The sequence below is a fragment of the Mercenaria mercenaria genome, chromosome 2 (assembly GCF_021730395.1).
Source record: "Mercenaria mercenaria strain notata chromosome 2, MADL_Memer_1, whole genome shotgun sequence".
Lineage (NCBI taxonomy): Eukaryota > Metazoa > Mollusca > Bivalvia > Venerida > Veneridae > Mercenaria > Mercenaria mercenaria.
This window is the reverse complement of record NC_069362.1, coordinates 88935952-88963300: the sequence shown is the minus strand read 5'-3', so window position 1 is coordinate 88963300 and position 27349 is coordinate 88935952.

Genomic DNA, 27349 nt, shown 5'->3' with positions numbered 1-27349 from the left:
TTGAAAATGTGAATAATTACTACATGATTGTATAGTATAGGTTTATGTGAACATGAATTTAGCAAGAGTGCGCGTATTAACAGGACTATGTATAAGGTTTAAACAGGACACTCTTAATGTATGTATTATTAATGTGTATTATCATTAAATAACTGGAAATTACTGCATGAAATGTCGTTATGGAGGTAGTTCTACATACATAAAAATATTCATCTAAATATTTAGTACTTTAAAAAGTAAATACAGTTGAGGATGATTTTCTTTACATTTAAGTAAATATCGAAAGATAAAATATTCTAGTGACAGATGGGCATCGGATATTTTTAATTTGTCCTACGATTTTATTACGTTTTGAAAATTGTTCTTGTTTTTCAAGTGCGATGCGGATACTGTTCCAAAGTAGGTCTCTCGGTTATATTTAATAGCATTATAAGCGGGCCGCTGATTAAATCTTACAAAATGTTACTAAAATGGGCATGTTGTGTGAATTTTCGCGGCCAGTCTAAGTGATCAAAAATTTAAACAATGGTCATTTTGATTTATTATTATTTGCCACTGCTAACTGAGATAAAAAAAATACCAACTATCACACTGAAAATGCATGTATTCTTTTTAAGAAAATGTTAACCACTGTCTGATATCCGCAACAAATCCACAGCAAACATCATATGTCAAAAACACGTGGTTGCCAATCGGACATTATTAATAGGACTGATATTTCTGGCACCAATTTATATTGTAATATTCCTAAAAACTGTGATCAATTACATGAACTACATTAATAAACCTCTCAATTTGCCATTTGTCAATCGTAAAGCTGATTTATAACAAGTGTATATATTTCACAACTCCTACAAGTTTCTGATACTTGTTTCTGACGGCAAAATTTGCAAGCAAAGACAACATTAATATTTATGGAATATCTCGCGGAATCGGCTAGCACAGGCCAACCTTATCTCAGACAGTTCACTTAATAAGTATCATTTTTCATGTCATATTTGCCGACTGAATTATATAAATATAATATCATATAGAAGCCCACGAAAGAGTTCTGCTGATTATTCCAAAATCTAGGCTGATTTACATTGCATTGACCACAACGGTACAAAGCCAAATAGATGATATCTGCATTAGATCGATGCAAAATGACTAAAATCACTTCCACCGAAATTCTTGTGATTCACAGACACTATTAAGCAAATTACATTACACATGCACGAGACTACGATGTTCTCATATATGTATGTCATATAATCTGTTACAGATTTTGCAAATTAAATGTGTGAAAAACGGTTGACAGTAGTTCTCTTCTGTGTGGAAATATACAGGTATCCGGGGAAAATGATTCTGTTGTCAATACTTCAAGTCTGGAATGGCGTAATTCAGCTCCAAAATCGTTGTTTTTTTATTATATCTCCCCATATGTGGGAAGATATATTGGTTTTGTCTTGTCTGTCAGTCTATGTGTTTGTGTGTCTTTCGTTCGCCTGTCACTAAAGTGTGCCCGGTACATTCCTCTGAAACCACTTGTTGGGTTTAGGGATGTTCAGTACCATGGCTAGTTAAGCATATAATCGGTATTGTCGGGGGTTTAAATGCAGAAATGTGAACTTACTTCAACTTAAATGTCCTTTTTTTCTAATCTGTTTATAGTCATTTCTGTTTTTGTCTGTTGCTGTGGGTGTGTGTGTGTGTGGGGGGGGGGGGGGGGGGGGGGGGGGGGGGGGGGGGGGGGGGGGCGAGTAACATAATAATTATTATCAGGAAAATACCTTTTGCTTAAACCTTTTTGAAATAAAAAGAGTTAAGAATAGAATTATCAAATAAGAAAATAAGGAATTGTAGGAAAATCTGTGATGACGGAAACTCAAGTTTTGGGAGCTTTAATAATTCATTTCTATAGGTGAAATTTTTTTCCATTTGCAAGGCACCCCCCACCTCATTTTTGGGCGGGAGGTTGCCTGTATTAGGTATTTTCCCGATTCCAATCAAAGAAACAAATGTTATGTATTTGTCAGCATGTAAAACAAATTGTAAATATAAATATAAGAATAATAAAACAGTATAATATTATTATGTGTAGGAATTTCCTATAACATGAAGGAGTCTTATAGTTTGATATTGGTAATTTAGGATACTTCCTCAAATTTTTGAAATTGTTATGTCATAACGTGTAAACATTTGCCTGTTGAATGAAAACAAAGAGAAAGAATGAAAACTTACTATTTCATACATAAGTCTCCTGTGAAGGGCCATTATGTGGGACATATGTGTCTTGTTTATTTTTTTTTATTAATTATGATTGCATATTAAAACTTTTTTATTCACAAGAAACATCAGCAGTCATCACAAAATGTCTTTGTGATATGACAGGATATTGCAATTCACATTTCTGTTTAAGTAAAGCGGTATGGGGAGACATGTACTTTTACAAAAAGCGATTTCTACTTTCGTTTTAATTACGCTTGTTCAGATATTAATTAGACAATTAATTAAAGGCTTTTAATAATACATTCCTATTACTGGGCCGTATAGAAGTGAGTATTTTACCCTCAGCCACACAGTGGCAACCAAGTTATCTTATGGATTACACGGTTGCTTGGTAACCGTTCTAAGTAATGGTGTCACATACAGAATAAGCATTAAATTATCGAAGAGCAATAGTTTCCGTGCGGGGGAGAAAGAAATCGAATCTTTCTTTTAGACTTCATAGATTACGTAAGAATAACTTTCAAAAAAAATAAAAAAATAAACGAAACAAAACAAAAAACAGTGTTGGTTTGATACCGTTTCAATTAGATACCACACTTTGCCACAAGGTAAACTATTTTTTCTTTTACATTTGTGTTGCGTTCATCAATGTACAAGGATAATAACTAAACACGAACTTTATTGACATAGTCAGTGGAAGGAATAGTGTCTTTGTCTAAAAAGGGCATTAAGCCATATTGAGGTTTCACTTTACCCTGGTTTAAAAGTGTTAAAGCCATATATATAACTAAATTATACTAGTATACAAGCCTTATCACCTTTACTTTTGTACCAACTTTGAGCCTTTCTACTACATGTGTACAAAAAATGTATACAAAATAATAAACAAAATAAAATCAAGTATATGTTCTACTTTCGCGGCACATGAAAACAGCATCTTTTCCTCAACATTAAAGAACGATATTTTTGGAAAACTTAAAACGCGTTGACATTGATTTTCCTTTTATAAGCTGCAAGTGTGAGCAGATGATTAAAGATTGTTATTGATCGAAACTGCAACCTAAATGACAAATAAGGATACATATAAAATGATTTTCTATAAATGTTCACTCGATAAACCTATTTCAGTACGAATCAATACAGATTAATATCTTTTATTTGACAGCGCGTCATCTATTTTGTCTAGGATTTTCTTGATGCATTTAGGATTTCTCGGTCGTTACTCTTCTTTAACTTAATCAATAGGCCTCTCAAGGCGGTGTTGATATAGAACGTTGAACATGCCATTTAACATAAGAAGTCAGTGTAACAATCGGATACGGCAATGGCCCGAATTGACGTTTATTGCACCAGAGTCTTGTTAGAGTATTGAACCAGGACAGCAATGAGAATGTACAAATAATTTATAGCGTAGAACAGAAACAAAAGAAGTTCTTACTAACTCGCAAAGAATGATCTAGAGAAAAAATGAGGATACTGATAATTCACAAAGCAAATTTGATAACAATAAATTATACCGCATCTATGTAAATGTTTGGGTTCATTTTTTACAAGGAATCACTCATACTGTGTTTCAATACAAATATTATCTCTTTGAAAATGTTGATAATGTGTCTTTGAAAACTTTTTCAGGAAAATACGTGTACCTTCGAAATGTAAAGGGAAGCGTTTTACTGTAATGGTACATGATATAACGAATTACTGACAATAAGTGATTCGTGTCTGTGCACGCCCTAGTACAAATATTGTGGCTAAGTATTCGGTTACGCAATTTGTCTGGTAGAACTCAATCTTCTGCCTTCCACAGACAAATTGATACTCGTGAAAGTGAACTTAATCAATTGGCACTGTTGAAATAAGTACAAGACAAACATTCCGCTGCCGTTAGTTCGTATTGACAAAATAACCAGAAGCGAGGTTCATTCCTGAACAAACAAAATGTAATTGAGCCGTGCCATGAGAAAACCAACATAGTGGGTTTGCGACCAGCATGGATCCAGACCAGCCTGCGCATCCGCGCAGTCTAGTCAGGATCCATGCTGTTCGCTTTTAAAGCCTACTGCAATTAGAGAAACTGTTAGCGAACAGCATGGATCCTGACCAGACTGCGCGGATGCGCAGGCTGATCTGGATCCATGCTGGTCGCAAAGCCACTATGTTGATTTTCCCATGGCACGGCTCAATTCAAGAAATAGCATCTGCAAACAACAATGCTTGATTTCAGCTTTTAAATAATATACCAACAAAACCAGAAATTATTATCAATATGTTTACACAGCATATTACAGCTCGAGTGATATCTGTTTTCAGATTTAAAATTTAGCAGTTTACGGGGTTTGTTTTGTTCTGTTTTGTTTTGTTCTGTTTATCGCGGCGATCTTTTATCTGCAAGTTTCTTACATACACTCAAGAAATGTAAAAAGAAAAAGCAACATCCTTTTACGGAAAATATTTCTTTGTTGCAACGTTTATACAAATATTTTGATATACATGTATCATTAATCCCATCTAATATTGTGGTTTCCTTTGTGATACTCGAACGCATGTGCATATGGAGCTCGTTTCATAATTAAAAAATACATAATCCAAAGCATGTATTCACAAAAATCAAAACTTAATGAATGTGAAAAACGATTACAAACTCAAGGACTAAATTTGTCAAACAAATATTTGGCACATTTTTATCAATATCTTACCAACTTTTATTCATGTCCAAAATAGGCTTTGTTGAAAAATCTTTTACTGAAGCCGACCGACTAACATTCAGTTATTTTGGAAAGGTGGATTCACCGTAAGTAAACCGGACAGACTGCATCCAATTTGGAAAACTTCGTGTCAAGTCAACATTTTAAATAACGTCTCATACGAAAGCGATTCGCAACGTGAAAACAATTCAAACTATTGTTAATAATTGAACATCTTTGTAAAAACATTGTCACGACGTTTACTGATATTTGACATTCCTTACCGACTATCGAATTTCCGTGTACCGAATACAAGTTTAGTTACATGTTATGTCATGCGTTGAGTATAAAAAATATGGATTCTGCGTTTCTACTTTTGTCTTAATTATATTATCCAAAGAGGGATAAATCGGCCAATAAAATAAACGAATACTAAATAATAACACAGAAGTCAAAATAGCAGCCTTAAGAGTAAATGTCTTAAACATTGAATGAAAAAGGATTTTCTGTATCAAAGGCCATTAATCTTGATCAAAGCAGACATGCAGTCAGAGGCCTTGTAAACGAACAGAAAGCTATTATACTTCTTGTCAAACTAGGATTGCATGCTGATGGTGCATTACTTTCCCAAAACACCCGAACGGGCGATCAATGACAGACTGAGAGATTAGATATTAAGCTTGACATTTTAATGAAATTGTCAACCTCCTCTGTGCAAGGATATCTCGGTTAGGTTATCTAGATTTAATCAAGAATGTGTGTAAATTAATTTAGATATACATTTGCTAGTTGTTCTATTGATCAATGAAGCACATTATACTGTCTTAATTAGGGCATCTTAAAATCTGACTTTTTCGTCATGGAGGTATAAAGCCAGGTACAAGTTTACAAATGAAAAATGATATTAACGAAACGTACTTCTTTTTGAGCGGAGATGATTATTGGCGGTTAAAAAGACTATATTTTCTACAATTGAGTCACTCTTACTTTTCATTGTATACGCTCTACGAAACATGAAAACCATCTGTGATAGAGTACACAACACGTATACTTAATTAATTTTATCCCTTTCCGCTTTAATATTTGTAATGACATGTATATATAGGTCATGTCCGGATGACAATCAGAAAAGCAATAACAGTATTAAAATGAAAATCAAGTTTCGCTGTGGTCATTTAATGTACATGTAAATTGTAGTTCATATTAGATGTGTTTAAATGTTGCCACACTTAAAATTCAGCTATCATTCTATGACTTTATTTGAACTTTGTATGAGATATATGCTGCTGACATTGAATAAGATTGAAATGTTACATGGGTGAATCTAATGTTAAATATTATTTCGGTCCTTTTTTCTAAAACAGAACTCTTGAATTTTCTGTTTCAAGTAATCTCTTTTGAAGATAAATAGATTCGTTTTAAATCCAATATTTCCCCTTACAGCTTTTGTGCACTCTGTGATAATGTTTTGCATTGAAGAAGTTCCAATCAATTTTTTTCCGACGATGTTAATGGGACTCAGTGCTACCATGGTATTTTCCAATTTGTGTCAATTATCTCGGACAGCTAGTGTAGCTAATTACTGGCACTTGAATATGTCGTCAATAAAACAACATGCCCTAATCTATACAGTTCTTTAATGTGAATAAGGATGTCGTTTGTAAAGATAAAATACAAATATTTTAAAGAGCCAATAAACACAGCTAATATGTACATATTTTGTAGCTTAAATGCTGAATGTAGTACAAAGGTGAATATAATACCGTGTGTTTAATGTTATATGTATTTCAGATGGAATCAACAATATCAACATGAGTTCACGGATGTATAGGGATATCTTCCGAGCGATTGTAAGATATTTACGTATAGAGATGCTGACACATTACAAAATAAATCACTATAACACCTCTGATATATATAAGAATTCCTTGATATGAGTCAATGATCTAAGCACCGAGTGTCATGCTTTTAACTTCAAGTGGTGTAATGTTTAAATGTTTTGCACTGCACATGCTTACAATAAATACTAGATTATACTGGTTTTTCATTATAAAATGAGCTTTTATTATAACACGATTTCCTGCCCGCAGGTGTACCTTATTCATCAACAACCATTTCCAAGTGAATAGTTTATCTAATTTTATTTCCAGATTCACCTTGATTTACAGATTGAACCCATTTTCCATTTCTCTCTTTTTTTTTATACGTTTGTTGATTTAACTTCCTGAGAAATTGATAGACAAGCACGTGAATACCCTCTCTACATTGCCAATAAGGTAAATATTTATATCAAATGCTCTTATTTATATTATTTATTGAACAAAGCGAATGTTACCTGTGAAGTTATGAAGGCCATATTGCACATTCTGAGAAAACAGCTGGGTGAGCCAAAATTTTAAGACATATTAAGTTTGTTTCAGCTAAGGAATAGCAGGCGTAATTCCATCTTGATGTAATGGACAATTTCAATTAAGACAAGGAAGCTTATCGCTATATTTATAGACATAATCAGAAATATAATCTATCAGAAAATTACGGAAGTTGATAAAGCCGCAATAAATATTGAGAGTATGATGTAACATTATATAAAAATATTCCGAGGAAGAAGAAGCTCCTAGCCAAAAAAGTTTCACATGAGATACGAAAATAATGGAAAACGTGCCCTGGTTTTCAGCAAAAATGACAACCCACAAAACGAATTTATCAAGCAAGGTGTGTTAGCTACAATTCTGTGAATAACTTAATCATGAGTGTTAAGTGTACGAGTTAGCTGTATAATTTTGAGAAAAGTGGAAAGGTCCAAAGAATTGTCCTGCTTTATCGTAATAATACCATTTATAACGTAGTACATGGTGCATTGCAATAAAGAATAGTTTGACAATAAGTTTTATAAAAAAATCATTTTTATTTTAACCACTTTTTTAATAGTAAACATATCGCCTTATGTTCCATCTCATTGCAAACACACCGTTTGATCGAGGATTAAATCTCTTTCGCCAAGACCAAATGTTGAATTGTAATGCAAAATTGTTGTATGGCTTTTGCGCACTAGTATACAGAATGACCACAAGTTATCTTCTTTTAAATGGTGATATAGACTACGTAATATTGCAAGCAAGGAATGTCATGTCAAGGGTACGAATCCTGGAAGAAAATTTTTAAAGCTACCAAAGATATACAATATATCTGGCAGAATATGTAAGCAAAAGATGTTCACAAGACAACGAAAGACACAGCAGATCTGTCAAATCCACTGGAGATATATACCAATCCCAACATCAGTACTATGACAGAAGCCAGAGATGGTAATTAATAGAATCATAGCGCATTAGGTAATTACTATTTGTTAAGTAATTATATGCAATACACTGGAAACGTATGTATCAAAGTCTGAAATCCAACAAAATTTGGAGCCTCAAATACAGACTTTAGTATGATAATGTTTGCTGTCAGATACTGATTTCAAGTTACTAAATATTTAATTTTACACGCCCTTAGTGTTATAAATATATATACTATGTGCATTACACATAATGCCACGGCGAATTATCAAAACTGTTGGCCTAAATTTCATATTCCCCGGAATGATAAAGGTTTCGGGCACTGCAAGTCAAAGTTCTGCAGAGAAAGTACAGCGAAGACCCTTTACAACCTTATAGTGTAGACTACATAAATTCTATGGATACATGTTATATTGAACCCTTGTTTTTAGAACGCTTACACGATTCTAGTTCAATTGTCTAGGGAACTTTTACTGGGAAATAAGTAGATCGCTTTAATCACACAAAAGAATTTTATATCGGCTTATAAATTGAATAGACAAATATGTACTGGGATTTTCTACAGCGTGAGTGCCTTGATTAATCCTGTCCAGTATTACTATCCAGTAATAGAGAAGCATCACGAAATAAAAGAAAATCTTCTCACAGTAATAAGGGAAAGTATTTGTTTAAGATTTGCTTGTTGCTTTATGAGCACTGGAGGAATGCGATATGTTTTTATCGATGTCAAAGAAAGTTCATGGAGACTGAAAATGCATATCCCCAGCAAAGATGAGAGAGTAAAAAATAGCCATGTATAACTAAGACTGCAGAAGAGAAGATATATAGTGAAAAATGATAGAACTTACACCCCAATACAGCCTTCAAACGGTGAATAGCATGTAAAACAATACTAATGCAATCTCAAGATATGATACATTCAGTTTGATATCGTAAGAACAACCCCACCCCAACCAAGATGGAGTAAGTATGATCACTTGTCTGTTTTCAGTAAAACAAACTATCGCTTATATACCAAAAACGGTTTCTGGTAAATAAACATCACTGGAATACGTTCGTCAAACACATGAAAGAGTTTAAAAATCTGTCATTGGGAACAAAAGTGCATAGATAAAAACAAAAACACATTCCATTTTTAAAGCATATTGACATGTCTTTCAGACTTGCTTCTTAATTTTGTATTTCATGCGTCCATTTTGCTTTCTGCAGATGGTGTCTTATATGTTTAAATCTTAAGTTCAAAGCCTGAGATTGTCAACGATGTATCTATAGCTAACAAAAATATTTCTCTCCAGGGAAATATAAAATGATGTCGTTCTACTTTTTTAGCAGATGGAATTATCAATAGCGTTAGATATGCAAAAATATTGTTTTAATTCCTAAATACCAAGTATGGATTGTTTTATATATAAAGGATGTCAATCTGTTAATGGAATGGAATGACACTTAAACTGAACGCCATTTGGAATTCTTATCATTTTAGATGTTATATGCTAAAAATAAAGCTGAACTAGATGAAAACGCTTTGTCACTATTGTGTTATTTTGTTAAAAGCTATCATATTTACTGTACTTTGAGGAAATACCAAATCGTATTTCAATAAATTATAAATAAATGATGTTGAATGGTAAAATGCGTTGCAATATCATTCGAGTACCTACCTTACAGTTAATTTTCGAACGGCAGTGATAGAACAAAAGCATGTCATTGTCCAACATACATACGGAAAATCAACATTTCTCTACTCAAGAAGTCTTGTTCTATTTTTGTTTAAGTTTACTCCCAACCACACAGGAAGAATGACAAAAAGCTTTATGTTAATTTAAATGGCCCTTTATATAACTTTGGAAAGTACAATTGGATACAAAAAAGTTATTGCTGTCGGGCTGTCCTCAGAATTGTTTATTACAGATTAATAATGAACTGCAAAAAGGTATAGAATATTTGATTTTATACATTTCTGGACAATGGAATCCCATTCATGGCAACGTCCATGTATTAGCTCCATGTAGTTTCCAGACTTAATGTTCACCCATCGATTTTCGTCATTGTTCTACGACAATCATAAACTTTATATTACCATGGTAATAAATTGCTTCAGGAGATATAACTGCTCTTTACAATGACCAGTGCTGAGTTGATGAAAAGCTGCAGACGCAGGCTTTACGACAAATTGATCTATATACACCCTCTATATAATTTTGTCCAACTCTGGATTCCATTCTAGCCAGCTGTATCGTCTCATAGACATTAATCGGATCAGGTGAGATTTAATACAATAGAAAGGTACTCTGTGATTACCTCCACACATAGTTTATCCCGTAAATGGCATGGTATACAGATATTGAGGTTACGATCTGTCTGAGACACACTGATTAAACTTGGCAGGAATAATGTAAGAGAGTATTTGCTATTCCACTGCAGTTGGCATGCACGTAATTATCACGCTTATAATTTTGTTTATATTTTTTCATTAGATATTTGAAAATTTACTGCTGTGAAATATAACTGAAGCAGATCAGTTTAATACTCCATATTAATAATTCTATAACCCTATATAATATTCATATTACACCCGAGTGAATTAATGTTTGGTTTCTCATTATAGACATTTCATACGAAACAGCTTCTTTGGGAAAGAGTTTCTAGAAAAAGCCTATTAGCTTACTGCTCGATCCCTTGCTTTTGTGATATATGTACATGGTAATTACATGCTATTTGTTGAATAAATATATTGTTTAAACTAAACGGCTTCTTGGTTCTTTTCAGCTTCTTGTCAGAAAACAAAACACAAATATTTCCAATCGGTCCAGTACACGTTGCATTTGATTTCATTTTATTTGAAAAATGAGCAATTCAGCTCTACTGTTTTAATGGTATGATATATGTTTACATATTAGTAACCTAATTTTTAATCTTCTTTCATATACAAATTCAGGATAGTTTAGAAGTTTAGTATCAGCTACATATCCACGAAGTGAGCTTACAGAAATGTGTGTTTGATCTGTTATTTCTGTCTTAATCAAAGAATGACCAAAACGCTTGGTCATCAACTGAAAGACGATCCGGTCTCGGCGGTTTGACTGAAATTTGTAATGATGACATTAGTTTATACTCTTTTAAATGTCTGCTAAAGCAACGTGATAATTTCTGTGATGTGTTTTAACTACGAATTTAGATCTAAGGGCCCTTTCATGTCAGCTCTATTCCGTAACGAGGCATCTCAGAATGTAATATGTTGTTTATATGGTTATAATTATACACGGCATTCATACGAGGTAAGGGACATAGTCCCGAGACAAGCTACCAGGCAATAAGGGTAAGAACATAACATAGACGACTGGGACCTTAAACCTTTGATTCTATCTTAGTACATTAATCATTACATTTAAAATCTGCTTACCATAATATATACATAATCTTAATCTGGAGATGAGATGGAGATATTGTCTTGTCTACATTGTAAATTATATTTTGAATGCTGATACTGTAATAGAAATCCCTATATTGACTCCCTCGTTTCTCACTGAATACGTTTAACAACTGATTTATCAGACTGACTTTTGAGAATATGTTCTGGGCAAAATGGAGTTCAAAGCTGGTTTACTGTTTCAGTTTAAAACTTAATTTCGTATAGTATAAATTAACCTTTAAATTTGCTCATATATCTGAAAGTCGTAGTAAAAGTTTTTTGTATACGCGCGTACCATAACATGAACTGATTCAAGCTAAATCAGTTCATATCCCACGCAAAAGCTATGTTTCTTTATTGTTAGAATCGTGTTTATACTTCATGCTTATCTGCACATCGCTACCTTAACCCCAAGGGTCTAACATATAATGTAATAGAAGTGAAGCTTAAACACTTATTCATATTCTACGGAGATATTAAATACAATTCATTGAATTATAATAGAAGAGTAATTAATCATGGTCTTAATTAGTGTAACGTATAAAGTATCCGAGATTTTATCTTTGTGCTTGTTGGGTGAGCTTGCTTCTATAGACTGGTTATTGCGAAAATTCCCCCGTAAAGCATATAAGCATATATCGACGATAAATTCCCAAGGGACAAAGAAAATGTATTTTCCGGGATATAATATCGTTGTTATCGCTGTTTTAATGGAATGTTTGTCTGAATAGCTGTAAACCTTGTGGTAACATTGTGACTGGAAGATTTTTTGTTCCACACTGCATTGATTTGTTCTGTTTTATTAATTATCTATTCAATTGCACATCTTTAGGTATCTGATATCCAGTATTGCAAATTGTATTTGATAACATAACGTAATCCTAGAGAACATGAAACCATCAGAGCGATTTCAATGGTTTCATATAAAGTCCTACTGATCCGTAAAAATCAATCAGGAAACAGTTAGTGGATGTGCTAAGGTGCTAATATGTCGTTGAAACATGCTGTGACAATTATCATACCTACAACACAACTGTTCAACTGCAATGGCAACACCGGAAAATCAATACAAGAATAACATATGTTCACGGAAAGCCGGCCGCCAATAGCGAAAACGGCATTATTTCGTGTGCCAATACTCAATTTCCCCGTTTGAAACAGTTGACAGTGTATGACGTGTATGACCTAAATTAAAAATAACATTTTCTGACTACTAGTATGATTGTTTGTCACTGTATTCCTGAAAGCCATATACGGATAAAAGCATCCGAAAAGCCAATTAGAGTGACAATAACACAAATAACAAGCTAAAATATATGGCATTTACAAAAAACAATATTCCAAAGAAAACCGTCCATACATAATTTCAGCATACCAATTATTTATGACAACAGGAACTTCAGTCTCATTAATCGCTGTTGTAATTTGTGTATGCCACTCCCTGTTTCTCTCTTTAATTGTAAAACATTCTAATAGAACGTATTCACAACGGGGTGTGCTCAATTCGATGACAACGGAACAAGCTCTAAATCGACTGCTGAAATGGTTAGATACAGATTTAATTGCCTCGAATCAAGTGTGCCTTGTTTCATCATCATTTAGGAGAAACTTATAAACATTTCGCACAAAATAAATGTGGAAACAAAAACTCAAGGAAAACGCACAAGAAAAAGCAAAATCAAAGCGGTTGACTTTTCCCATATTCTTTCAATAATGCTTGCTTTTCGTTGTACACTGAATAAAACAAAAAATCTAATGCAAAAGAATTCCCTTACAAGTAATACCTGTGCATAACGCTCATTGATAGTATAGCGTTGTTTTTCTACTTACATTTTTTATAAATTAATGACGTTTTATGAATAAATAATCGGGAAATCGGCATTACGTCTGTGGATGATAGTGTGTGTGTGTGTGTGTGTGTGTGTGTCGTTTCTCTTGCGAGTATGCACTTCCAAAAACATATGCCGAATTTATGACATTAGTAGTTGAGAATCATGCAGTAAAAGGTTTCATTCTTGACAAATGGAGAAAGATGTTACGTGATATGATCTGAAAACTGAAATTTCTGTATAAAGCCAAACAAAAGGTCTGCAAAATTTGATCATCTGTCAAGTGCCTGCTACATTTAAATATAAACAACTGATTAATTAAGTATCAATTCTAGCATAACAGTGCTGTTCTTGTCACTTTTCGGGGGTGTTTTGACAGGAGAGTAAACGTGTACTAACAAAGAGATTCTTGCGCTCACGTGCTGTTAAAACGCCTTTTTATTATAATATATGCACATTCCGTGGAGAAGCGAAAACGTATTACTTCCCCGAAACGGATAATTCAAAAGTAAATGACGTCAACGTGACAAAAAAAAAAACAACACAGACGTTCCCGCAAATTTCATGGAAATTTAAGGACGTTGAGGGACAATATACTATTTTTTAATTTACGCATTTTATGCAGAATCCCTCGGGAAACGTTGGTACACTCGCCCTACCGGGCTCCGGCGCCAACCATTCCCTCGGGATTCTGCAGAGGTAATAACACGAAAAAAAAAACATGCGTTATTCCTACACTGATATGACTGAAAGAAAACGAAATCACTCTTTTTTTAAATTTTTGTTTGAAATTTGCGAAAACGACCGAAGCTGTCGAATCCCATGTAGGCTTTTCACCTCGCTTTCTGTACGCGCAACTGCAAATGCACTGGCAAGCTGAGAACCATCTAGTGCAATATATAAACCCAAAGAGACAATAACTTTCTGACTGAAAGTGCTTTACCTTTTGCGTTACTGGTAGATGGTATACCAATATACGAGTATGTACCAGTTACATTGAACATAAGCATAATAAACAGGCCAGTGACTACCTTCCTTGTTAATACATTCTACTCTTATCAAACTTACTGACTTGGTGAAGGTCAGGGGAGAAGAATCTGAGATGTTCCTCATCAACTCTTCAGAATCGTAACACAGCCTTTTAAGATAAAAGATGCTAGCCACAAACATCATTTGAGATGAAAAATACTTATCTCTCAAGTGTCGATAACAATTATTGATTTCGCTTAAGCAGTTTTTTGTTTTATGCTTTAAGTTTAAAGATTCTATTAAATATTTAAAGAAACAAATACTGACTCTGTAAGTCACACGGTCGATTGAGTCACAGTCTAGCTTAATGAATGCTTTCAATGATATGCGTACATCAATATTTGCACAAAAAGTATAGTTGGAAAATATAGTGCTTTAAATTATTACTGTATTAGATAGGTTCATGTTACGCCATCTACCCCCAACCTGATACCTTGTTACTCTCAAGATAGTCTTCTCACACGGCATGGTCTTGTTATATTTTATCATTTATAAAACATTTTACAGAATAAATGAAAGAACTTGGGAAGTTCAAAATGAATGGCTAAATGAGCCGCGCCATGAGAAAACCAACATAGTGCGTTTGCGACCAGCATAAATTCAGACCAGCCTGCACAGTCTGGTCAGGATCCATGCTGTTCGCTAATGGTTTCTCTAATTGCAATAGGGTTTGAAAGCGGACAGCATGGATGCGCAGGCTGGTCTGGATCCATGCTGGTCGCAAACGCACTACGTTTGGTTTTCTCATGGCGTGGCTCAAATAATTCTTAGTGGTATCATGTAATTTTCAAACATTTTGTGAAGTACAGTATTTGTTACGAATTTCGAAAAAGTTCAGTAAATATTTGATTCTCTACGAAGTTTTCCTTTGAAATAATCGTACAAAATGCTTATATTAAATAAATTTCTGTTTTGCATTTTCGTTTTTACAATTCATGTCGTAATATATAATATTTGATGAGGCACTTTTAGATGAAGTTAAAAACAGGTGATATAGAGTTATTAACACAAGTTTACTAACACAATGGTCGGCAATGAAATATACATTGTATTAAATATATAGATTGTGTACTTTTTTATTCGTTTCATTAAGTTTAACATCCAAATAAATAATGGTTCTAGTGATTAATACTTTTGTTGATTGTTTCTTGAAATGTTGCCAGTATTAGCATTTCCGTGTGGGATTCTTGAAACTAAAATTCTAAGTACTGATGTTTTACTTAGTCCAATAAAATTTTATTCAAGCATCGTCATAATTTAAGAATACCAGATATTGAGGAAAGCCCTTAGTGAGTGCAGTTGTACGTTCGTGTTATCACCGTTTCAGGAATTAAAACGGAAAAAACTTCAGCAAAGACAATCTTAAGAAAATTGGATTGTTTAGAATGTATTGAATGTTGAACGTGACAGTAAGAACCCCTGAGAAAGCATGAGATCTATTTTACACAGCTAAATAGATTTCACACCTTGCAGCGTTCATTTTGTCTGGAATAATTTGTTTACAGATGTTTTACCGGTCATTGGTACTGAGAAGGAGTAAACTCCACCAGGCAATGAACATTTCTGCTTAAAATGAATAGATGTAATTAACATAGGAATGTTTTAATAAAGATACACGCATCACAAGTAATGATATTCAAATCAGGTTTGATCTAGGAACGGAACTTCCAAGCATGTTTCAAGATATTTTCTTCACATTTACAAAAACAGTTGAGCTATTCAATCAACGGAATAATGATGAAATAGAAATATAATTATAGTCACAACTAGTTTGATCATTCAATTTTCTTATCTGAAAATTACATGATTCAAATTAAATTTATCAGTTTTCATGTTCTGTCAGTTCTAAATGAGAAGTTTTAATATTTGCCATATCTATCATTGGTTTAAATTCGCTTTTTGGAAATTGCGTAAGAAAACGAAAAAGTTTCTATAGGAAACAGTTCTTAGTTAAACAGAGAAAAAATCTGTTCAGTTTTCATAACCAAATCTCGATATAGTGGAGACTTTTGATCTGAAGACAGTTTATGAGATTATATAAGCTGAAAAGGCCGCTTGTTTCAATCAGGAATAAAACTTATCAAATTGCCTAGCTTTGCTGAAATTTTGCTCTGTGAAGCAAGCTATTACGCATTTTTAAAAGAATAATGTCGACATAAGAGAAGAAAGGTTGTTCAGTTTTCGAAATTCTAAAGAAAAATCGTTCAAATCAAAGACACGACCACGAACCTTTGTGGGAGAAATACGTGCTCTGTGAAGCTGACTGTTACGCATTTTTAGAAGAATTTTGCCGACATAAGAGAAAAATAGTTGCTCAGTTTTCGAAATTCTACAGAAATTCATACAAATTAAAGACACGCCCACGAACCTTTGTGGGAGAAATACGTTTAACGGTAATTATCTACCTGCTAACGTAACCAGCAGGTAATATGGCACCTCTCACCTTACTGATTCATATTCGTATTAATTGTAGCAATTAGCCATTTCATGTAGCGTCAATATCTATTCCATGGCCTTTTCTTGAACCACAGAATTCAATTGAAATATCGGGCTAGATATTCACTTTCATAAGTACTTTTTCATCTGTTCAGCTTCAAATTTCTTCATTTGTTCAACATGAAGTTATTATTAATTGAATGTTTTTATGTTATAATGTACTGTATATAATTCAAATGTATATAAGGTATACAGGGGTATGTGGAAATGTTGGAATAAACGATTGGGAAAGCATGGATACCTAGTTCTATTTCTAAACGTTTACAAAACTGTTGTTCTTTTCTTGCCAAAAATTGCTAAAAAAATTGGAATTCTGCAATATTCAGATTGATATATTTTCATATGCGATGCCAACAACGACATGAATGGAATTCTTCTGAAATTCCCATCAAAATTCCACATAATTAAATTGCCATGGCATGTCAGAAATTGCTACCCTCAAAGATATTCTGATACATAACTGAACGCAATTCAAAGGTTAAATCGTGATTTTCTTTACATGCTTTCAGTTACTAATATATCTGTGCTAAAGAAAGATTCACAGGTTTAATGCTTTACTTCTGTAACTTCACATATACAAAAAAAAACTACAAAGTGATTATTCGTTTCTTACTTATATGTTGTTGGGTTTAGCGCCACACCGACACAGTTTTATGCCATATGGCGAATTTTCAGCTTTGATGGTGGAGAAAGACCCCATGCGCCTCTCCGTGCATTATTTCATCAGGGGGGTGGGGGCTGGGTAGAACCACCGGCCTTTCGTAGGCAAGCCAGACGGCTTCTTGACATGAAGAATTCAACGCCCTGATTGAGGCTCGAACCCACATCGAGGAGGGGCAAGTGATTTGAAGTCAACGACCAAGGAGGCCCCTATTCGTTTTTTTTGGTTTATTCAATTGACTACGGCTGTTAACGTGATTAGATATTCGTTTCTTTCTAAGGTGACAGGGAACTGATGAAATGATAATCCCGATCATTGATTTTCTTATTCTGAATGTATAGTTTCTTATTATAAACTTTTATGTCATCTGACAAGAATTATGCCATGATATTGTTAGAGAAAACAAAGTAACTAAGCTCTGTTTCGATGGTTTTCGGGTTTGCCTTTTCCATCGAATGTTATATCAGATAATATTTTATACCCTTCTCAAATGCGCTCATTTGAATGGTCGAAAGGGGTGCGCGCGCGGGTCCGCAAAAAGCAATATTGACCCGCAAAAGTGATAATTACTCTTGTGATATCACTTTTTTCTTACATGTATGGAATATCCTTGGGACGGCCAGCACATATTTATGCAATCTCGCCAGGCATATGTATGTTTTTGACAACACAGAAAATGACGTCACTCGACCTTCAGCTATTTCCGAAAGTAAGTAAAATGAAAGTAGAAATGTTAAACTTGAAAACGAAAGCCGCATTTTGATTCGTAGATATATAGGGGTCACGCGCAGAGGTCACCCCGTCTAAATGTATGCGCGTGGACTTCTTTTTTTTTTTTTTTTTTTTTTTTGCTATTGGGGAGCCAATTTTCAGCACTTTGTTACGAATTGAAATTACCTGGGCTTTAGTACAGTATGTCAGCTTTTAAGCTACGAAAAGATATTTGAGCTCTGGATAAACACAAATCCCACAGGTCCGTAACGGACCAAGGGTTCATTGATTATTCTGGAACTTCATCAAATCGCTCATAATGTCATTTTTGATATTGTCTGAGAGTGTCAGTATATGCCTCAGATGTAAGATATAACCGTATTTGAGAGCTGCAGACCTACTCATTTCAGAAATATTTTCAAAACAAGTTTCGTGTAATAAATGTTGTTTCTACGGAAGCGTGAAAGGGCCATCAGACGCTAATACGTTTTAGTACGTTAAGGCTGCGGAAAGGATATGGGTCAGTCAAATGAGTGCATTTGAGAAGTGCATATAATATAACAATTATAGACTTGTGTTTCGGTCAATATGTATTTTTACGGACCTCGGTCAATATCATCTTTACAGGTCCGTAAGAACATATATTGACCTCAACATAAGTCAATAACTGTATATTAAATCAATAAATATAATGTAAATTACGCAGCAAATTTCTGTATCTGGATTGTATAGTGTTCAGAAGTTGTAGTCTGTTTTCTAATACAGAGCTCCAGGTAGCCTCCTACACCTGTACTTTCAAATATAATACATTTCAGAGTTATCATATTTGACAGACTCACCGCAAGCTAATTCTACCAAAGTATAAAATCTAACACAGTCTGACATTTTTCTAGTTAACATGCTAGTATATCGCGGGGGAGTCAGCGCTCAACAGGCCAAGAACTTGTATGTTTCTTGATACCTTATGATGTTTGTTTTTGAAAATGCAAATTTCTTTTCCCATTAAATACTCTTCAAAGTTATTTAGTTCTTACGATGGCGCTTAGTACTACTCTATTCTTACGTTGTGGACATAATTTTCCTGACCTCAAGTCCTAGTACAAACTTCAGCAGTGTTTCAACAAATGAATGAGATATTATATACCCGAGGTTAAACTGCAGAGATTCGCAGTGCAATAGGGCGCCGGTTAGGTTTATATTCTTTTTGAAGATATATAAACGATTAAACAATAACGTTTGTAGTCAGATATCATTTCTAGAACTGTTTAGTTCCTGGAGAGCTCTTGAGAATCAGATCTCTCATTCTCTCAACATATCAATCCCGTTAGGCATGTCAATAACAATTTATTGAATTTATTAGAATTCGTCGAGTAGCTGATTTACTGATATAATCTGACTGAGCGCGTACAGGCTTTTATGTTGCTATTATCCGAGGTCTGATTCCTATCTGACGAGTTTTACCCGCAAGTAATCTTGACACTCCTGTTGTTTTAACTGTAAATTCTTTCAAAAATTCTTTGGAAAGCAGGGCAGATTATTTCGAAAAACGATAAATATGTTATGCGGAAGTATCCACGGATAAGCTTCGCCTGCCGGTTCAGTTTTTGTTTAATTCACGTTGTCATAACATGGGCTTTCTTTACTTTAAATATTAGGCAACCGCTACTGATTTAATACATCGTTTTAATTTGCTCCTATCATTGTTACATGACTTTTTTTTATTTTAAATATCTTCATCAGTTTTCACTTTATCTTTTATATTAATTAGAAAAAGGAAGGACGTCGATGTTTTGTTCCATTGAACATTTTTTTGAACAAGTTTTTCGAAAAAAAGATGGGTCCAAATTTTCACAGAGATATTCACATAAAAATTGTTTTAACTGTAAAATATATATCTTGCAGAATAAAAGAAGAAACTCACTAAATTACTTGTTACAGATTTGATAGTCATTTAATATACCTGAACTTCGCTCGGAAGATACATACTATATATTGTTAAAGAGAATTACCCACTGAATTATTTAACATTTAACAGCTATCATATAGCAGTCTATGTATATACATGTTTTATGATGATTTTGCAAGAATTCTCTTTTTCAAAACGGACATGAAATATGATTCACGACAATGGCAAGTAACAAATGTTGAATGTTTACTTGCAATTCCTACCTATTCATTGGTATGGATCAGTTTAATTATGATTAATGCATGAAATGTTCATTTTGATTAATGTTTATGATCAAATGTACAGGCATTGCGATTTATCAAATACTTTCAAGTCTGTATTTATTAGTATTATTATCTGCAATCTACATATTGTCGGGAATATTAAATAAATAATAAAATTCTAAACGAGTGCTTAACAACCGCTTTATTGCAGTCCTTGTGACAAGTACTTCCGGGTTAACCTTGTCAGGTTTTTGTACTGAACATAATTACTGCCTATCCCCTAAGGTAAAACCAGGCTTGTACACAGACACTAATAATCACGATTTCGTGCATCAGATTAAAATGTATAAACTATATCAATAGAGAGAATATTTTGCTTTACGCCTAGATTAATTGATAACATCGTTAAAGCATCAGCCAAAGCAGAGTTAACAAAGAACGCTATTAATGAAGAAAATAAACATGCTATAAAAATTACTTTTCAGCACCTATGATGCAGATGATTTATATTTTCCGCAACTCAGAGGCTAAATCAAGAGGAATAGACTAATTTTAGGCGAAAATCTTCTTTTCATAAGACAAATCTGGAAAGAGTTTAAAACATTTAAACAAATCTGATCCACTTGGAAATTATGCAAATATCTAAACGTTATCTACAAATCGGAAATGTATTTCTAATGTATTTTACGATATAATAAAAATCTCTGTATCCATCACTCTTAGAAAAAAAATGCCTTATATATTAGAATTATTATATTAGTAGGTACATCACAACCGAATATCTGATATAACTAGACATTCGGCAATTTGTTAAAACTAGGACCATGTCGATTTATTTTTATTTAATACACTGATTTACATCTATGCATCTTGCATGATTATATCAATTAAAATTCTTTAGAGCTTCCAAAAACATGGCGAAATATATACCGCTGTAAAACTATTGCTTTTCAAAATTTTAAATGGTAACGGGTAAAATATGTCATTTATGTATGATGGGCATATCTTTCATACAAGATTCAAACAAAATGAATATTAAAATTTTAACTGGTGTTTTTCCCTATCACTATTCTATGCTTTTAACCATTTTTTTTATTCTTACATTACAATGTCGTATGTTGGCATAGAACGTATACGCATAATATAAAATAATCATCCTTCAATAGCGGAAAACGTGTGTACATTTAGATAGTCTTTTATTGTAAATTTGTCATAGCAACGAATGGTGCAAGTAACACATCAATAATTTTGCCCTTGTAAATACCGGGTGACTAGCTACACAAGCACGCGCATAATGACGTTTGCTAATAACTGTCAATAGATAAAAACTATTATCTATGCATCGTGCACAACATCTGCGCATAACTTATCTAACAGATGCTACACAGGTAGATCGTGTCCATAAAAACAAACATACTATCTCCTGCATAAAAACAAACATACAATCTCCAGATACTTCCGCAAGATATGAATAACAATGGCAAATCACTCCCTTTAAGTGAATTCTTGGCGACATTTTGGGCGTCTACTGAAAATTCATGCTTATTGCATGAAACACTGCAAATTTTCAACATCCGCATTCATTAGCTGTTTGATAAGAATCCAAAACTGAGCTGGAGAGCTTCATAAAGTACATTAAGTATAACCTAAGCGGCTGTTTGTTTTAGATAGGGGACAGATAGGTATGTTTCGTGACAATACCTTTCAAGTGTTTAAGATGCTTTGAGCGTGCAATATAGAATAACTACTAACCTGATAACAAGTTAATTTTATCATATTTTCATTTTCAGTTAAAGGAACTTTCATTTTGTAAAAAAATGCTAGCTGTTGAAAGCAAGGATGTACTTTTCGGCAGTAAGTAAAGTTAATCATGTTATAACTATGAAGGAAAGTGATTTAACACAAGAATAGACTACAACTGGCAAATACACGGACCGTGGCCAGTCTACGCAAAAAAAAAAAAATTGCCTTGCTAGTACGACGAAACGTCACAAATGAAATACAAACAAAAATGAAATGTTGCGGTAAATGATTCATATTCAGTCTAAATTATTCAATACATGTAGTTTCAGCGCTGAAATTATACCACACATCTAAAGAGGAAGAGAATTTACAGGAAACAAACTCCTTCATCATATTTATCATGCACGCATCTTGCACAGCTGGGTATATTATTTACCTAGCCAGATGTTACGTCAAGTGCTCTATCATGAAAACAAACAAGGTGCACAGAATATGATATTTTTACCAGGATAATTGCTTGTCAATACTCTCTATAACTTTTTGTCTATCATACCGGGACGCATTTCTAACACTCCTGTGTATGAGTAACAAAATATTACCAGAAAATTCTCATTCATCTCCATTATACAGATAAAAGAAACCACAGATTTACGTTTAACTTGAACTGAAAAGCTGTAATGAAAAATAAACACCATATACCTATTAAACAGATATTCGAACTCTTGCATGTTTACATGCCCCATTCCCTTCAAGGAGGGTCGCAAGTCTACATGTATGTTCAGCGTCATATCACAGCGTCATATCTTTATTTACCTATCGTTGTCTGCAAAAATCACGTACACGCTACAAAATATCCTAAATATTGTTATTGGTGACAGTAGGGACTTCTTCAAGGCATTTAAATTCACTATTTTTTTTTTTTGAAGCCACTGACGTATTTTTCATCAGTCTATACCATGAAAAATGCGATTTATTTCAACTTCAAAAGTTTTACGCTAACAAAAGTAGGGAGCGAAATTGCATTGGTATTTCAAAAAAAATAAGATTCAAAATGGGAGAAATTTACTTAGAAAAATTTTCCATTACAGTGTATTTTTAAGATGAATTATTAAAAAAAAAATCATCAATGTTATGGCATGTAACGGAGATTGGAATCAGACATTAAAATCCCATGCAACGATCTATCATTTAGTAATTTTGAGATTTTGAAATCACTATATGCTCTTTATAAAAAATGTTCTTCTGAGTTTTGTAATTGCATATTGATAGATTTCCTTAGATCTCCTACAGCGTAGATGAAATATTAATGGATTTGTCAGACAGTGAAAAAAATTAACTGAAAAGGTTACCGGTTCGAGCAAACTCATGTTTAATTTCACAATAAAGTTGGCCTTTTGCTTTTGGCTTACAAACGTATTGTTTACCCTGCACCACTACATCATGCATGTATCTTAAACAAACGAATAGAAAAAAGAAATTTTGTCAGTCGGCAGCAACAAACGAACACTTAGATGAAATAGATCACTTGTGCGCTGTGTGCGTATAGTCACTTCAGTTTTTCAAAATAAAAACGTGTGAAATAACTGTACCTCAAAGAGTGAAAAAAATAGAAGAAAAAACACACACATAAAACTTCTAAGTTTGTTTGTGATTTAGTAATTTTGATTTCTTTGCTAACTTAATTAAAAAATCAATAACAAATATCCTAAATCAAAGCGTTCGCATCTATTCATTAACACCAAACTTTTGTTTTACTTTACTTCCATGATGTTATCATTGCATATTTACAATAAAGAAGAACAAAAATTCCAAACGTCACTTCTAGAATTTTGCCATTAATATTTTTTGCATGAGGTGAGCCATTTCCTTTTTCTGATTACAGTTAAAAATAATTTAAAATAAACGTTCGAATTCAGTCAGAGAGATGATTGAATCAGGAACGGGATGACCTCAGATTTAACCTGAACCAGAACAAATTATAATGAACAAATCAATACATAGATACAATATAACATCATAGTATACATGCTAAATCGAATGTCATGATACAACAACATATTTTTGTACTTAAAAGCTTCTTAATGTTTCTTTGGATCATATAAAAGCACAAGCTGACACCAAAAACAACAGGCGCTTTGTAACAAAAGAATCTTCTTGCCTCAGGGATGTACAATGTATACTGATCATGTATCTCGAGCGAACTATCAGATATAATTCACAGATCATATCTGGTCTGTGTCGGACCCGTCGGCTTATTTCCTGTAATTATTGATTAAAAGGCAGAAGCGATTTCGTGGAAAAATTCAATTAGGTTTTTGTCACTTTGGGCGCCTGAGATTCTGTCATAGTGGTTTTATTCCTTCCTTTCATTTTGTACACATTTTCCAGTTCTCGTCAAATGGATTAAACCAGTAGCAGATAAACTTATAAGCTCACCGTTTTGCATTACGACACAAATATATGTACGCACTTACATGAATCAACAAAACAATCTGTATGTCGTTCACTCAAAATTCAAAACCTCGGCTAAAATTGTATATAAAAAAGTTCTAAACAGAATGAATTATATTTGTCAAAACAAAAAAACACAAAAAAAAAACCAAGCAAACAATAAAACTAAAATCTGAGAACCATTTATAAACTATTCAGTGTCTTTGATTCATGTCAATGTCAAGTGTAGACATTTGAACCGCTATAATAATATTATATCCCGGCTATCATCCGTTCATATTTCTTTCAATCACGTGTTCCAGTTTCTACTTTGGTGCAAATATGAAGCAAACCTTTTGTATTTCTATATAGCATAAACCTGCACCTGTGACAATGATATCTGATGTCATTGATCACCTATACAGTATATCTGACACTGTCGAATTTAAAACGTTAAAAACAGTTTAATAACCACGAGCTGTATTACAGATGACAAACGATACAAAATAGAATATCTTATTCCAAGAAATAAAGTCGATCAAATATTTCCATAGTGACACTAGTCAAGAATGGTGAAATAGCACTTTGATATTAAATGATTTTCCAGATCTAAAAACAATTTAATATAAACAGAAATTCATATTGTCTGTGTAAACTGATATTCAATTACTGTCTCTGAAACAAAAAATACCACAGAAATGGTCCAAGAACAGGGAATATGTATATCTAGAAACCAACTTCAGTATGGACTATAAACGAAAATGATCTGTAAAGTCTAAAACGACAAGATCAGCTCCTGTTCTGAATTTGCTTACTTCTATAAAACATATCACATGACAGTATCACATTTTCAAGAACGTACTGAGTAGGATAACGTTATGACAAACTCAGCGGACATTTTAGGGGAACTAGGTTGGCTATCCCTCACTTAACAAGTGCCACATTAATATGTTAATATCTTTATTTCATAAAACCGCAATAAGTTAGAAAATTGTTTCAAATGATTCTCGTTCTACAATAGAAACATGAGATCGGTCACAAATCAACATCTCAAAACCGCATTAAATTAAAAGTATTTCTCAGTTTGTGGTTCCAGGATTAGGAATCCATTCCCTTTAAATATCAGAAAAAAGACAAGTAGTCATGTCAGCATTGTGATATTTCTCATTGATTCCCACCTCTTTATTGGAACTTTTTTTGAAAACTTACTCGAGATCTATATTTTTCTAATCAGTTTAGCAAAAATTTGACCTTATTTTTATTGGCTAGATTTTCTTAGTACAGGTATATCCTAAAGTTTAGAAAAGTTGGGATTAACCGAACATGCAGAACTACCTAATGCAAAAAAAAAAGGTTCTTTTTATGTCAGACAAATTTCGTATTTAATTTTCGTAAGACAAAGACATAATCATTTGAAAGAAATGCATTAAATAAAGTAATACTAGTGACTGACGGACAGATTTCGTTGTTGTTGATGTTGTTTACTCAGAAATTTCTATGATTTTCCTGCTAGAAAAGAACATTATCAATTGTCAATAACAAACCCGTCGGACACTTGATTTAGAAGTTCAATATTGCAAGCGACTAAATCAGTCTGCAGAGTTAAAACAGGAAAGATGTAATGACGTCATTACCAGATATTATTTCCGTTTATATCTCGTATATACTTCATTAACTGATCGAATAATTCTCTTCTTGGATTCTTCTAAATCCGGCTGACCGAGGCCTTTTTTCTCATAAAACAAGTCTGTATTTCATTACAAATGAGGTGTATCTTTCACGAAGAAAGAGGAAACTGTAGCTTTTAGAACAAATGTTCGTGATGTATTTTTGCTTCAGATTTCAGTTTTATTCCACAGGAAGTAGACAGTTTGTAAGAAATATATGTCATGAAAAGGTACTCTGGACTTTGCCAAACTTCCGATATAGTCGTTCCAGATGACAAAAGCAAAAGCATCGATTTGCAGGATTTGACTGTTGAATGACCATTTCGGGAAATGAGACACTGGCTGCTTAAGACAGGTTGGCTGCTTAATAGAGGTGACCACTAAAGCAGGTTTTACCGTACATATTTGTGTTAAAATTAAGACACATCTGTTAATTAAATTACTGCAGTAAGAAGTTACACATTATAACATGTAGTCGAATTACCTATACACAATTTTGCCTATACTATTTCTTGAAGTTTACAAAAACATCTTCTTATATATTACAGTCTCTTGATCTTTTTATATTGTACATTGTTCAGTTTTTCTGTAAAGAAATAATACCGATTTGTTGAACAAAATTATCCACATGTAAACAATAAATTGATATGATGGTATTGACATACATGTACGAGTAGTTCAGTTGATCCGAAATCAAACAGTACTTATCAGATATAGACTTTCCAAGTCCAAGATATGATAACATGGAGAGCAGCTTGGTCACTATATCAGCTGACCTGATCATCACCATGAATTAAGTAGTTACACAACGTCTGGACATGGAAGACAGATAGTAAGTTCTGCTCGCATTTTTACAGGAAAAAAAACATCCATAACAAAACGACCGGAATGAATCGGTAGTATGCTCAATTAATCTGCCTTTAATAATAGATACGACAGGTTCAGCAGAATGTAAAGAATGAAAGGGGAAAAGGAATAATCTGAGAAAATCAATATCCAATTTTGCATGTTTGAAATTTTGTAAGA